The sequence below is a fragment of the Mustela lutreola genome, chromosome 12 (assembly GCF_030435805.1).
Source record: "Mustela lutreola isolate mMusLut2 chromosome 12, mMusLut2.pri, whole genome shotgun sequence".
NCBI lineage: Eukaryota > Metazoa > Chordata > Mammalia > Carnivora > Mustelidae > Mustela > Mustela lutreola.
In genome coordinates this window covers 86,315,414-86,330,220 of record NC_081301.1, presented here as the reverse complement: position 1 = coordinate 86,330,220, position 14,807 = coordinate 86,315,414, and the positions used below count along the sequence as shown (strand labels likewise).

The 14,807-nt window shown below is 37.5% G+C and overlaps 1 long non-coding RNA gene across 2 annotated transcripts in view; it reads right to left on the bottom strand.

The window, feature by feature from the left end:
- The window catches only part of LOC131813035 (uncharacterized), a 120,500-nt gene that overhangs the window by 99,850 nt on the left and 5,843 nt on the right, over window positions 1–14,807 (bottom strand). For both annotated transcript variants that reach the window (XR_009346580.1, XR_009346581.1), the window contains exon 2: window positions 12,804–13,068. This is a non-coding gene — a long non-coding RNA (uncharacterized LOC131813035). The remainder of the gene's footprint in view (window positions 1–12,803; window positions 13,069–14,807) is intronic.

The following is a 14,807-nucleotide window of genomic DNA, read 5'->3' as shown; positions in this document are numbered from 1 at the left end:
AATTTGTGTTTTTATAAAATATTTCCACCATCAGTTCATAACTTGCCCAAATATGTAATAATTAGGCAATTTTTTTTTTCGTCTTTCATCATGAACTAATACCTTATGTGCTATCAGTTTTAGGAATTTTGTTTCATTTATTTTTTCCTGCATGTGTTCATTGGAGATGGGCTGAGTTGGGGCGTTAATATTTTTGTGTATGTTCTGTTTTTAGGCTCTGAATACTAACTTAGCTTGGCTCCCTGGGAAGAAAACTGTCTCTATATTTGTATTACAATATGGAATTCTGCTGCTTTAATTAATAGGTGTAGAAGTTAATTAACATTGGATATGAATAAAACACTTGTGAAACTACCATCAAAATAATTATTCATACAGAACATAATGTAAGATTTATTTAGATGCTTATTTTAGTTTTGAAAATATGTTGAAGATTATTCTATCATAGGTTGAATTATTTTAGAGTATTTTCCATTCTATGGCTATAAACAGTGTCTCGAAGTAAATTCATCCCTGCAATAAGCTATAATTTTCTTAAATCACCTATAGAGTCACACAAGCAAAAATTTCAATTTCTATTATTAAAAATTATACCAAATGAGTTCGCATTCATTGTTAAGCTTGACAAAATAAAAAACATAATTGTCTTCTTTTGTATATATTTACTCAAAGTATTCCTGATTTGAAAAAGAACAACATTGTAATATTGCATTTACCATTTTGTTCCTTTTTCTAAAATAGAAACGCAACTTCTACATTTTACTCTTAAAGGTTTGAGAGCTGAATTACCATCATTGTGACAATTTTCTTTAAATGTATAATAAGATACTCAAAATATAATTTAATTTTTTACTTAACAGACCCATAGTAACTTCTTTGTAGGAAATGAATATATACAATTATAATTTCAAGTAAAGTTAAAATTGTTCCAGCAATAGAGCTATGATTAGAAATGACTAAAGTAAGATCAACTTTGCGTCATTAATATTGTATTATACAGAACACCCTTCTGGTGACATACAGTACTTAGATTTGGAAACAAAAACATATAAAATCAGAATTAACCTAATAGACTATATGTTAGTGTTACAATGAGTCCTTTATAGAAGCAAAGAGAGTCTGTTTCGTGTGATTATTTAGTGTAGTTTCCCATCTACAGACCACGATGCCCCAAATATGGCCATACCTTTCATGTTTTAGAACTATGATGTAAATCCCTTGTCGGTACAAATACAAAAATAGAATTTAAGATATACTGAACTAAGCAATGAGTTTTTAGTAGTAACCAATCAACAAAAGGCTGTCCTCACTCCTCTATTAATTATCCCACGTTTTCCTCATTGCTGGTTACACTGTACTTGGTCCAGGCTGATCACTTTGTGGAGTGACCCATTTCCTCAATTCTGAAGGGCCTGTTTTCTTGATTCCTTGCCTTCCTCCTATGGCCATTGCTGTATCAACCCATTCACTGCTATTTCCAGGTGTACAACTCATCCAGATGAATCTCCCAAGGTCCTGATACATGTGTTCCCACCTCCATTATATAAAAGCAAGCCTTAGTAAATGCCTCAGAGACCCCTCTGACAAAGGATGAGTCACAACTTCAGGTTCCAGGAGAACCTTTATTATGTCCTTTCTGGAAACCGGAAGGTCTAATGGAGTAAAGGCCAAAGTTGTAGAGACAAGAAGCACACATTCTAGAAACGCTTTACTGGGAGTTAAGGGTCCCAGGCTAGAGCAGACACCATGGGTTCTCTTTCTACATGCCCTCTGATTTGTCTTCCACTCCATGCATAGCTGCCCCCAGTGTGCTCTCACTTCCACGAGCTGGAACCTACAGGTTTGTCAGGGTGAGTCTGCTTGGGTTGCTTTAACGAAGCACCAAAGACTAGGTGGCTTAAACAAGAGAAATTTATTTTCTCATAGTTCTGGAGGCTGGAAGTCCAAGTTCAAGTTGTCAGCAGGCTTGGTTTCCTCTGAAGCCTTTCTCCTTGACTGGTAGATGGTAATTTTTTGCTGTGTCCTCACACGGTTATCCTTCTGTCTGTGTGCAGTCTGTGTACTAATCTCTTCTTATAAGGGCACCAGTTGTATTGGACTAAGGATCGCCCAGATGGCCTCATTTTACCAAGCTTCTAAGCATGGCTGAGTTTTTCTGGTGATCAATGTCATCTAGGAGCCCACTAAGAGTCACCTCATTAAAACGAAAGATACTGCTATTATCTAATAAATTCCAAGGGAGTTAGGAGTGATGCTCCTAGTGCTCTTATCACTGAGGAAATCACAAAGATTAGGAGTTCTATGTCAGGAACCCAGGACAGAAACATGTATATATATATGTATATATATATATATATATATATATTTTTTTTTTTTTTTAATATACTTATATATATTGGGTGCCTGGTGGCTCAGTGGGTTAAAGCCTCTGCCTTCAGCTCAGGTCATGGTCCCAGGGTCCTGGGATCAAGCCCCACATCGGGCTCTCTGTTCAGCAGTGAGCCTGCTTCCTCCTCTCTCTCTGCCTACTTGTGATCTCTGTCTGTCAAATAAATAAATAAAATATTTAATATATATATATATATATATATATATATATACTTACACATAGCCATATGTAAATTATTAAATATAATTATATAAAATGTATAATATATATTTTTCTATTATTTAACATGGACTTTATTGTAAAAATAATAGAACTATAATGACGACTGAATCCATTGATTTGGCAAGTCTTTTTTTTTTTAGTATATGTGCTGCTGAAGCAAGCACGATTTGGCAAGTCTTTAATGCTAAAATCAAACCCTGCTAGGAAAGGAGTGGGGCCCTAAGGCACTGAATGGGGACATGGATGGACCCCAGATTCCTCTGAATCACTGGGCCTGCTGGTATGGCCTACTTTGTGTTGCTGCAGAAGAGCAGCCTTCTCTTGCCTGAAGACCATGAAAACATCAACTGAGAAGGATGCCTTGGAAAATAATACTTGTTCTCTTCAAAATCTGACCCACTTCCTGTAACTAGGATTAAGTCTCAGCACGAGCCAGCTAGGGAACTACTTTCTTGCTAGAGGAAAAAAAGAATTATTCACGAAAGGAATTTCAGGACATGATTAATTGCAGCAGAAGAAAGCAGGGGTTGGGAGAGCATGCCGGAAAGTAAGTCTTGATAGCACTGGACTTGGGTAGGGTCTGGGGGTGGTGAAAGATAAGTTAAATAAAGGAGAATTGGCCAATAAGAGAGCATTCTCCCATGACTGATAAGAGCACCTGGAAAGGGTCCTAATATACTGCTTGGATGGTTACTAGAAGCTTGTGGGAAACAAAAGGCTCATACCAAATTAAGTGCAATGACAGAGCTACCCTGGCAGGGTTTTGAGGAAGGGATCAAAAGGCTCAGAGGAGTGAACATGCTAGAATGGTTGTATTGTATAACCCTTGAGAGCCCACCAACTGGCTGGGTTCTTTGGAAACCAGAGAATGCTCTCGGAAGGGCCAGAGAATGCTGTCATCAGTAAGCTCATAAGGAATATGCTAGTGATAGAGGCATTGGCATGTCTGAATGGCTCAGCGGCAGCTGTGGCAGGGTTGATGATAGACGGTATTGTTAGAGAACTGTTGTCCGTGGGAATGACAGGATTCCAGAATAGCAGACGGCAAGGGCAATACTGAACCATTAGGGATCTATGGTGATGGCTAATATACCAGGGGGTTTCTATAGGAAAAATAGATGGGCAGCCAACAAGAGCATGGTTTGACACACATTAAAAAAAGCATTAAAATTGGATGAGCAGAAGCCTGATATCATTATTGCCTGTGGAACATGACTTCCTCATCCAGTTTAGAGACCTGAGCTAGTGCCTACACCCACAGAAGGCCCCTACAATGCTACAAGTACAGCTCATATATATTTCTGTAATATAATTTTATATATTTTGCATATAATTTGAAATTACAATCAGCAAGTCCTCTATGAACATTCTAGTCTCTAGTGATGCTTCCCATCTCTGGTATACCCTTTTGCACCTTCTCTCTATGTGAGTCTTACTCTGTTTTAAGGCCTCAGAAAAGCCTTTCCCAATGGCCCCCATCTCTTGGTCATCACCCCTACCTCTAAACATTCATTTCACATTAACTATTTAACATTAACACATTTAACACATTTAACATTAACTATTTAGTGCTGGTTGTTTATTGAAACTTTTATATATAAAGGAAAGTTCATTTTTCCAACCTGCTTCTTAGACCCTTGCAAACAGGATTAATCTTATACCCCACAACTTATTACCATGATCTGTGTCTAACAAAATCTTAATTAGAATTTCCCATTTAGCTTTTTAATCCCTTCCGTTCTTTGAACTAGGAATGGATGTATTTATCACTACCTATAAACATGCAATTACACCCATACATTTATCTTAGATTCTTAATTGGCAGAATTACTTGAAATCCTTGAAATAAACTTAGATAGGAGAACTTAATATGGGGTGATTAGCTTGCATATACATGTAGATTAAATTCAGGGCTGTTTATTTTTTAAACTGGAATTATAAGTTTTCAACATCAGATGAGTCATAGGAAAGTTAATAGCCACTATAGAACAGATACACATTACCATTTGGGCTCTTTTGTAACTCTGTCATCTCATTTTTCATAATGACTAAAACCCCACAATACTTATTAAAAAATCTTTTCATAAAGTATCATACCAATGTGGGGTATGTGACTAGCTGTTTCCTAACTGCCAAAAACTATCAAAGGGTCTTGGTCCAGAGAGACCTGACGATATTGGAACCACCGTAGCTGATGTCAGAATGCATTAGACAACTTTCAAATTTGAGATTCTACGGTACTGGTTAAGAGAAAGATTAAAATATAGATGGAACAGAAGAGCATATCTATCTACCTACCTATATACACACATGCACACATTAATATATGGTTTGTAAAAGCTTCTTTATATATGATAAGACTCACAGGAAAAGAATTTTCAAAGAAAGAATCAAAGTGAATATGGTGTTAGCAAAAAAAAAAAAAAAAAAAAAAAGCTTGAATTTTTTTTTTTGAGTGTTTTTTTTTTCCCCCAAGGTAGTGACAGCCCAGCATAAACCACAAACTTAAAAGAGATCATTTACAGGATGATAATAATCTCTTCAAAGATATACTTATCCTTAGTTTCTTGATTAAAATCAGACATCCCTTCACTTGACACTTGACTGGGACCCCTACTTCCTGTTTTTTTTAGCACTCCCTGGGTTACTCTGAGGGCCTTGGGAAAATGGCCTTCACTTAACTGTTTCCTTGTGCTGAACTGAGCTACCTGGCTAAACTAGGAAGCCTGCATTTCTAAATCCGCAGTTCAGATAATGAGGCGTTTTGTTTTTCCCTTCTTTTGAATCCTAAGGTTGTTAGAGCAAACACATAAAGATGACGCATCTCTCCTTTACCACCCATGTGCTTTGGATTCTCAAAGTTCTGTAGTATAATTATTCCATAACAACCAGTTGAGGAAGTGACTTCACAGCACCAGGATTCAAAAGGAAAACCTGCTGTGACAGGTTTAGAGCTCAGCCATAGAGCTGTATCCCTCTGGTTTCCAGTGTTAAAACACTGCAGCCCCGGAAGGAAGCACTCGCTGTGGTCTCTCCCTCTCCTGGGCTCCCATTACTGCAGCATGACTGGCAATTTCCCTGAACATGCTGTTTCTTCATTTCAGTGTTTTTCTTTAATTTGACAGAGAGAGAGATTACAAGTAGGCAGAGAGGGAGGGGGAAGCAGTCTCCCTGCTGAGCAGAGAGCCTGATGTGGGGCTCAATCCCAGGAGTCTGGGATCATGACCTGAGCTGAAGGCAGAGGCTTTAACCTACTGAACCACCCAGGCGCCCATCAGTGTTTTTCATAGAATCACTTATGGTATTCCCTCCTTTTCTGTTTTGTTGTTGTTTGTTTGTTTTTAAATGACAAAGAGTCTTCTGATAATATAAACATCTTGCTTGTTCTGAATGGCAACCTATAATCACGACTGGGAGAACAACTAACAACAGTTCACTTATTTTCTTTCCAGTTCTTAAGATCCCTTCTACTCTCTTCTCCTGAAGGGCCAAACTCCTGTGTCTTTAACAACAGAGAAGTTCCGAGAACATTGAAGATGTACGTAAAGTGAATCTACTCCCCAACATAACTTCATTTTCACTATGAAAAAAAAATGCAAAATGGTAAAATAACCATTTCTGAATGAAAATGTTTACTTGTCCCATTTCAAAGCTATGTAAATCATTTTCCTTAATATGGTCTAATTAGGAAACAGTTTTGTTCTTATTTTTACAATGTAGTCTTTAGTCCATTTGATGTGAGGAAACAAAAATGAATCTTCACTGAAAAATGTGTATGTATCAGAAACTACGTTAAACTTTCTACACAGATTTCTACATAGATTTTCTCCTATCGTCCACGAACTATATGGAATACTAACTGCTATGTATAGTTTATAGACAGCAAGCTAAGGCACAGAGAGATAACAAAACTTGTCGAAAGTTAGCTAGTAAGTAACACATTAGATTGTTGTCCAACAACTGGATTCCAGAATCTCTGCTGTTAGCTCTTAGCTCCTATTTAGCCTCATCAGCTCATCATTCTTAAAACATAAATCATAATTTTCTTTTCTTCTTCTTTTTTTATCAGCATACGATGTATTATTAGCCCCAGGGATACAGGTCTGTGAATCGCTAAATCATCATTTTCTACATCATTTATGCAGACACAAAAAAGTAAGTGACACCATCTCTGTTTCATAGATGAGGGAACTTGGTTGTAAAGTCACTTGTCTAAGGACCTCTATAATAAATGGCTAAAAAAACAAAAACAAAAACAAACCCACTGTGTGTGCATGTGTTTGAAACATATAGTTTTACTGCCCCGGTTTAATATATTTTCTCAAAAATTTTAAAAGCTCTTTCTCCCTCTCCCACTCCCCCTATGTCTGTTCCCTCTCTCACTGTGTCTCTCTGTGTCAAATAAATAAATAAAATCTTAAAAAAAATAAATTGCATTCACACTCAAATTCTATAAGAAAGAAGCTTGCTCTTGGATAGTTTATGCCATAGCTTTTCAAAGCCTGGTCTTTAGGAAATAATCGCCCAGTTAAGTTCTAATTCTTCCATTTAGGGACCATGGAACTTTCAGCAAATTATTTAACCAACCAATGTGAGGCCTCCTGCCGGTAAGGATAATAGTGGAATCCAGTTTGCAGATTGTGAGGAGGATTACCTCCAGGAATGCATGTTACAAACTTTCTGCATAATGCTGGGCAGTGGGTATGTAAGCAGTCAATGTTATCTTTTGTCCTTATTACTTAAGGTAGGCCTGAAGCAAAACTGGAAGACAGAAAATATGGAAGCTGATTTTGAATGAATGACAGGATTTCTCGTTGGATAATGTTCAGGTTCTACATCAGAAAGGGTGGGCACTGGGGGGCCTCAGTCAGTTAAGCTTCCGACTCTTGGTTTTGGTTCAGGTCACAATCTCAGGGTCCTGAGATCTGGCTCTGTGCTCAGCAGGGAGAATGCTTGAGATTCTCCCTCTCCCTCTGCCCCTCCCCCCTTGATCACTCTCTCTCAAATAAACACATAAATCTTAAAAAAAAAAAAAAGTGTGCCTAGTTTCCAAAATCTATAAAGAACTTATCAAACTCAACACCCAAAGATCAAATAATCCAATCAAGAAATGGGCAGAGGACATGAACAGACATTTGTGCAAAGAAGACATCCGGACGGCCAACAGACACATGAAAAAGTGTTCAAAATCACTCGGCATCAGGGAAATACAAATCAAAACCACAGTGAGATACCACCTCACACCAGTCAGAATGGCTAATAACAAGTCTGGAAATGATAGATGCTGGCGAGGATGTGGAGAAAGGGGAACCCTCCTACACTGTTGGTGGGAACGCAAGCTGGTACAATCACTCTGGAAAGCAGCATGGAGGTTCCTCCAAAAGTCGAAAATAGGGCTACCCTACAACCCAACAATTGCACTACTGGATATTTACCCTAAAGATACAAATGTAGTGATCTGAAGGGGCAGGTGCACCCGAATGTTTGTTTATTGCAGCAATGGCCGCAGTAGCCAAACTATGAAAAGAACCTACATGTCCATCAACAGATGAATGGATAAAGAAGAGGTGATATATATATATATATATATATATATATATATATATATATATAATGGAATACTATGCAGCCATCAAAAGAAATGAAATCTTGCCATTTGCAATGATGTGGATGGAACTAGAGGGTATTATGCTGAGTGAAATAAGTCAATCAGAGAAAGACAATTATCATATGATCTCCCTGATATGAGGAAGGGGAGATGTAACATGGGGGGTTTGGGGGGTAGGAAAAGAATAAATGAAACAAGATGGGATCGGGAGGGAGACAAACCATAAAAGACTTGTAACCTCACAAAACAAACTGAGAGTTGCCGGGGGGAGGTGGGTAGGGAGAGGGTGGTGGGGTTATGGACCTTGGGGAGGGTCTGTGCTATGATGATTGCTGTGAAGTGTGTAAACCTGGTAATTCACAGACCTGTACCCCTGCTGCTAATAATACATTATATGTTAATAAAAAATTAAAAAATTAAGAAAAAAATGGGAAATATGAGAAATAAGTATATTTTGGAAGCAGTTTGATTCATTTTAGCTTTAAATCTTCACCTAATGCCATTGCTTTATTCTGTAACTTATTGATTCACTTTGATTGAGTCTGTAAAACTGGATTATGAATTCTATTTTCGTTCAGTTCTTTTTGTTTTTCTTGCTACTTCTAGTTTTCATCTAACATTTTATATTGTAGCTTCAATAAAAATAATTAAATAAAAATACTTCATAACTCAGGGTTTCATTAAACATTGGTAAAGTTCAGGTAAATTCACTCCTAACTATGAGTTTTTCTTTGTGTCCAGTTCCATAATCAAAATATTAAAGGAGCATAACCGCCTTTACAACCATAACTCTGTTGGTAATATTTAAGAGCCTGTAATGTCCGTAAGGATCAGTCACCCTGATGAACATTTGTGATTCACACTGTATGCTCTATAGTGAATGAAGAGGTTGATTTCTTAATAATGTTATTAAGGACTCTATTCTGGACTCTGGCCAAAAACTGGCATGGTATCTGCATCTGGTGTGTGATGTGGTTTCTGACTGGGGTGACTACACGGCCCCACCCTGACCAGTCAGTTGCAACAAGCCCAGCATTTGTACTCACTCATCAGAGCAGCTTTCTGTGTTGGTGACACCTGAGGAAACCGTCTACAACCCAGATACTTTCAAGAACTCCTGGTAGACTGATACTCCCTGACTTTCCGCATATGTCCTGTCATACGCTCAGAGAGGAGTTATGCCATCCTCACACCAGCTGTGTATCACGTGAAAGAGGACAGCCTATTTCCTGGAATGTTTCTCAGTTACATGGTTTCTCTATCAGAAGTTGTGCTACGTGAGCGATCACACTCTTAGGCAAAGAAATCTACCAGTGACCCACCAGAACTTTCGAAATCTCCTCTCTTCTCAGTGATAAACTCATGGTAGATCGGGTTGCTTCTTTTTCTTTCCTAAATTTATCTCCTTAAGAAGAAATCCATGGTTTCCTAAAGTTTATTTCTTAAAAGTCATTACTACATTTTAATCCAAGAATCTATAGAGCTTTCAGGTTTTTTCTTTTGGTATCATCATCTTGATAATTTTTTTTTAAACTTAAGATCAGTAGCTTGAAAAAGATGAGAATCAAATAATTTGCTTTTTGCTCTTTAACAATTATTAAGACTTTCAGATGGAATTGTTAGTATTTCTGCCAAATTATGTCATTCATGTCATCAATGCAAGCAAAGTATTTTATATCATAAAATTTTCTAAATTTCAAGAAATATGAATAGACATGAATTCTAGTCAGTAGTATCACCAGTAATTTAAATACATCTCAGAGTATCCAGAAGTCGAGTATCCAGAATTTCATTTAATTAGAGATCAAAGTAAACCACGACATCTATCTCTTTGACTCAGCTTATGCTTTGGTATTCTTCTGGTTGGTTTGTTTTGAAGTGGGAATATTGGCATTTTTTATTACATTTGCTGCAATTGATAAAACTTATTCTTGGCAATTTTGTAGGGGTTATAACTTACTTGAAACCAAAAATACAAAAAAAAAAAAAAGCTGTCTGGAGAGTCAGCTTATTTATTTATGTTTCTGAAACACTCTAAGATAATCGGAAATTAAGCATTTATTTATAGTCAATGATTTTAGGGAATGGTAGCAAAGAAATAATGAAAGAAGATTTCAACATAAGAACTGAAGAATAAAAGGTAATTCAATGAGGAAGAATTTCAGAGAAAAAGTCGAAGAAAATCATGAAAAACAATAGCGCTCTGGAACAATCAACCCAGAGAAAAGATCTCAGATGGACAAAAACTAAGCGCGCACAATGCTTTTACATTGCATTCCCTTCATTATAATGACAATGAATAAGTCGAACTGTCTCATTATTTCATCATCTTGCTTTGTTTCAACTGTCAGTTATGAAAAATTACTGAGAACAAAATTTCAAAAAGAAAGAAAACTTTGAACAGTATGAACACACCATGAGTGCTAACTCCAGGAGAGCTGGTTTTTCAAGAATCATGCCAGAAATTAAATAGTGATGAAGCAGTTAGAAACATATGTGTCCTTTTGAGGTTCCCACACTCTCCTACAGAGGGGAAACAAAGTAGATGCCTGTAGTTCTACCTACTCTGAGCATGGGACTTTAGAGAGGAGAGTTTACCGGCTTTTTAGCGTTCAATGGTAGCATATATGGGTTCATTGTCACTAAAGTCCTCAAATTACTGGCTCATTTTTGGCTTTTACTGTCAGTCTATAATCTTGCATCCTGTAATGTTTTATCAATCTATATTTAGAATTTATGTAATTTTATGCTTCCAAATATCTAAGCTAAGGTAGGCACCATGGTCTGCTCTCAAAGACGGAAGATATAAATTCAAGTCCTGACTCCTCTAGTTACTAATCATTGATTTTAGCTAACTCTCAACTTCACCAGGCTTCAGTTTTGAAATGTATACAATGGCAGTATCACCCCCCCCCCTTATTTTTCCCACAGTATAATTGTGAGGATGGAATAAATATATGTAAAAAAGTTTTGTAACTGCTGACGTAGTAAACTAATTAGGAGTTCTTCTGACAGATGTAGCGGATAGGATTTCACTTCTATCTCTTTGGTTTAAAAGACTTGGGGCACCTGGGTGGCCCAGTGGGTTAAAGCCTCTGCCTTCGGCTCAGGTCATGATCCCAGGGTCCTGGGATTGAGCCCCGCATGTCTGTTCCATAGGGAGCCTGCTTCCCTCTCTCTCTCTCTCTCTGCCTGCCTCTTTGCCTACCTGTGATCTCGGTCTGTCAAATAAATAAATAAAATCTTAAAAAATATAAAATAAAAGACTTTATAGTTATATATTTGAGACCAAAATGCTAGGTTTGTTTGTTTATTTATTTATTTATTTATTTATGAGACAGGACACATGTGAGAGCATGTGAGGGGCTGAGAGAAAGGGAGAGAGAGAATTCTCAAGCAGACTTCCCACTGATGTGGGGAACAGTCCCAGGACCTTGAGATCATGACCTGAGCTGAAATCAAGAGTCAGCCACTTAAGAGCCACCCAGCTGTCCACAGGCTCTTTTTAATATCCCTGCTCTTAGGGTGGTATTATCCCAGTTTAAGAATCAGGTAGTCAGAAGATTAAGTTCTAGAAAACCAATGCTATACTTAATTGGCATAGTGACATAATCCTTGGCATGAAACAACGTTATCATCTACACTCAAAAATAAGTGGAGATATATGTATATATATATATGCGTGTGTGTGTGTGTGTGTGTGTGTGTATTGCATTTGGAAAAGTTTAAACACATTGGGACAGAAGACTCAGCTACTAGATCTGGATCACAAAGGGACTACAATTATCGCATTATGTTCATTTTACTCTGACTTCTTCATACAATATACAATATTGTATATGTGTGTGTATATATATATATATACACACTCATATGTATTTCATTCAAGGAAGTAGTCTGAAGCCTTTTTTGAGATGTCTAATAAATGCAGCAAATTATTAATAAATAACTGTTCCTGGTTTTAGTGAGTATAGTTCTAATGTATTTTCTAAATAAAGCAGCCTTAAATCGAATAATGATCATGATTAGACCTACCTTTCTGAATAATCATTTGCCATATTATTCTTGAAAAAATCTATACAGTATTATATGTTGTATGCAGAAGGCAGAGTAAAATGAACATAATGTGATAATTGTAGCCCCTTTTAATCCAGATCTAGTAGCTGAGTCTACTGTCCCAATGTGTTTAAACTTTTCCAAATGCAATGCTGTTGATTACCATTTGGTTAAAAATAGTAAGAAAATGTAAGTTACTGGGGCGCCAGAGTGGCTCAGTAGGTTAAGTGTCTGCCTTTGGCTTAGGTCATGATCTCAGAGTCCTGGAATAGAGCCCCACTCAGTGGGGAGCCTGCTTCTCCCTTGCCCTTTGCCTGCAGTTCTGTCTGTTTGTGTGCACTCTCTCTGCCAAATAAATAAATAAATAAACAAACTCTTAAAAAAATAAAGACTCATTAAAAAAAGAAAATGTAACTTAACTGCTATTTAGGATCCTTGACATCGAGTAAATGTTTATACACACACACACACACATCTGTATAGCAGCAGAACAGAACTAACTCCGTTTTAAAACTTAAATGATCAAACCTTGTTATAGAAGGTAAGACATTTTTACTCCAGCAGCGTGGAGTTCAGTGTAAGAACTTTCAGGGAACAAGAGCTGCTGCTTCTCTGGAAGTTGTCAGAGACAGGCATGAGGCTGCTGACATCCCTTTCTATCTTCCTTGGTTTCCATCTGCCCTTTTGAGGAAAGTTCGAGAAGGCCTCAGGGATCTGTTTGTTCCAAGTGTACCCTAGAGGGTGGAATCTGTTGAGTTTCAGTCTTCAGCCACAAGGAGTCAGCTAGTCAGCCCTATAAATAAAAATAATCATGCCATTACATTCCACCAGCCCACCTAGGCAGATGCTCAGCAAGATGTATGTTTCAGAGTTTCATAGTCATGGGTAGATTAAAAAACACCGACTGCAGATGTCCTTTATATCATCAGTAACCCAGAGCATTAAAAAAAACAAAGAGGATTAATTCAGGTTTATAATGATAGATTAAATTTCCTCCTTACTCATTCAATTTCAAATATCTTTGTACTGGCCCCATGTGAAGTATTTATTTACTCACCAACCTATTCAAGTCAGACAGGTATTAACAGTGCTTCTTTTATCTTTTATTTTCTTTGTTAGCTTCACCCTCAGTGTGTTCCTCTCCACCCTCCCCTACCTCCTAGTGCTGGGGTTTTTTGTTTGTTTTTATATACCTAAATATCTATTTTCCCTTGCAATGAAATTATTCTTTTTTTTTTAAGATTTTATTTATTTATTCAAGAGAGAGGAAGAGCAGGGGGAGGGACTGAGGGACAGAGGGAGATGTAGCAGCAGATTCCCCAACAAGCAAGGAAACTAAAGCGATACAGGGCTTGATCCCAGGACCCTAGGATCATGACCTGAGCTGAAGGCAGATGCTTAACCCACTGAGCCACTAGGCGCCCCTCGCAATGAAATCATTCTAACTCCTATTCTGATCACTAGAAACTGTGTTAGCTAACAGCAGGTCTCCAGTGGGTTATTAAACAAGAAAGCCATTCTTCCTTACTGTCATCATATCACTAATACGGAAGGATTTCATTTTAAGATGAGAAAGGGAGACACATGTTAGAATGCAGAAACTGAAACTAGAATTGATTTCAAGGGACCAACTTTCCATATCTGTTGTTCAGTCATAGAACTGCCATTGTATTATGTTGCAGACAGTACTGGCTCACCTTTATCCTGTATAAGCACTCCCAGGAGATCTCCTCTGAGCTACTGCCGAGAACATTATCAGCTTCCCAATCATGGAGAGTAAACCAGATTTTCCTAACTACTTACTACTAAAGAATTCTTTGGACAAATGAATTCATTCTAATATAGAGGCAACTCATGGGTCATTACTCATTTAAGAAGTATTTATTAAGTGCCTACTATGTGCCAAGCATTGTGCTAATAAATGAAGCTAGTAAGAAATAAATCAAGGAACTTAATGTCTGTTGGGGGAGATTGATATCAAACATGTAATTACATAGATAACCACACAAGTAACTATATATTCACATCAAATTCATTAAAAAGAAATTCAGAGATTCCTTAAGAAATTAAAAATAGAGCTTCCTTATGACCCTGCAATTGCACTACTGGGTATTTACCCCAAAGATACTGATGTAGTGAAAAGAAGGGCCATCTGTACCCCAATGTTCATAGCAGCAATGGCCACAGTCGCCAAACTGTGGAAAGAACCAAGATGCCCTTCAATGGATGAATGGATAAAGAAGATGTGGTCCATATATACAATGAAGTATTATTCCTCCATCAGAAAAAATGAAGACCCAACTTTTGTATCAATATGGACAGGACTACAGGAGATTATGCTGAGTGAAGTAAGTTAAGCAGAGAGAGTCAATTATCATATGGTTTCACTTATTTGTGGAGCATAAGGAATAACATGGAGGACATGGGGAGATGGAGAGGAGAAGTGAGTTGGGGGAAATTGGAGGGGGAGACAAACCATGAGATACTGTGGACTCTGAGAAACAAACAGGATTTTGGAGGGGAGGGGTGTGG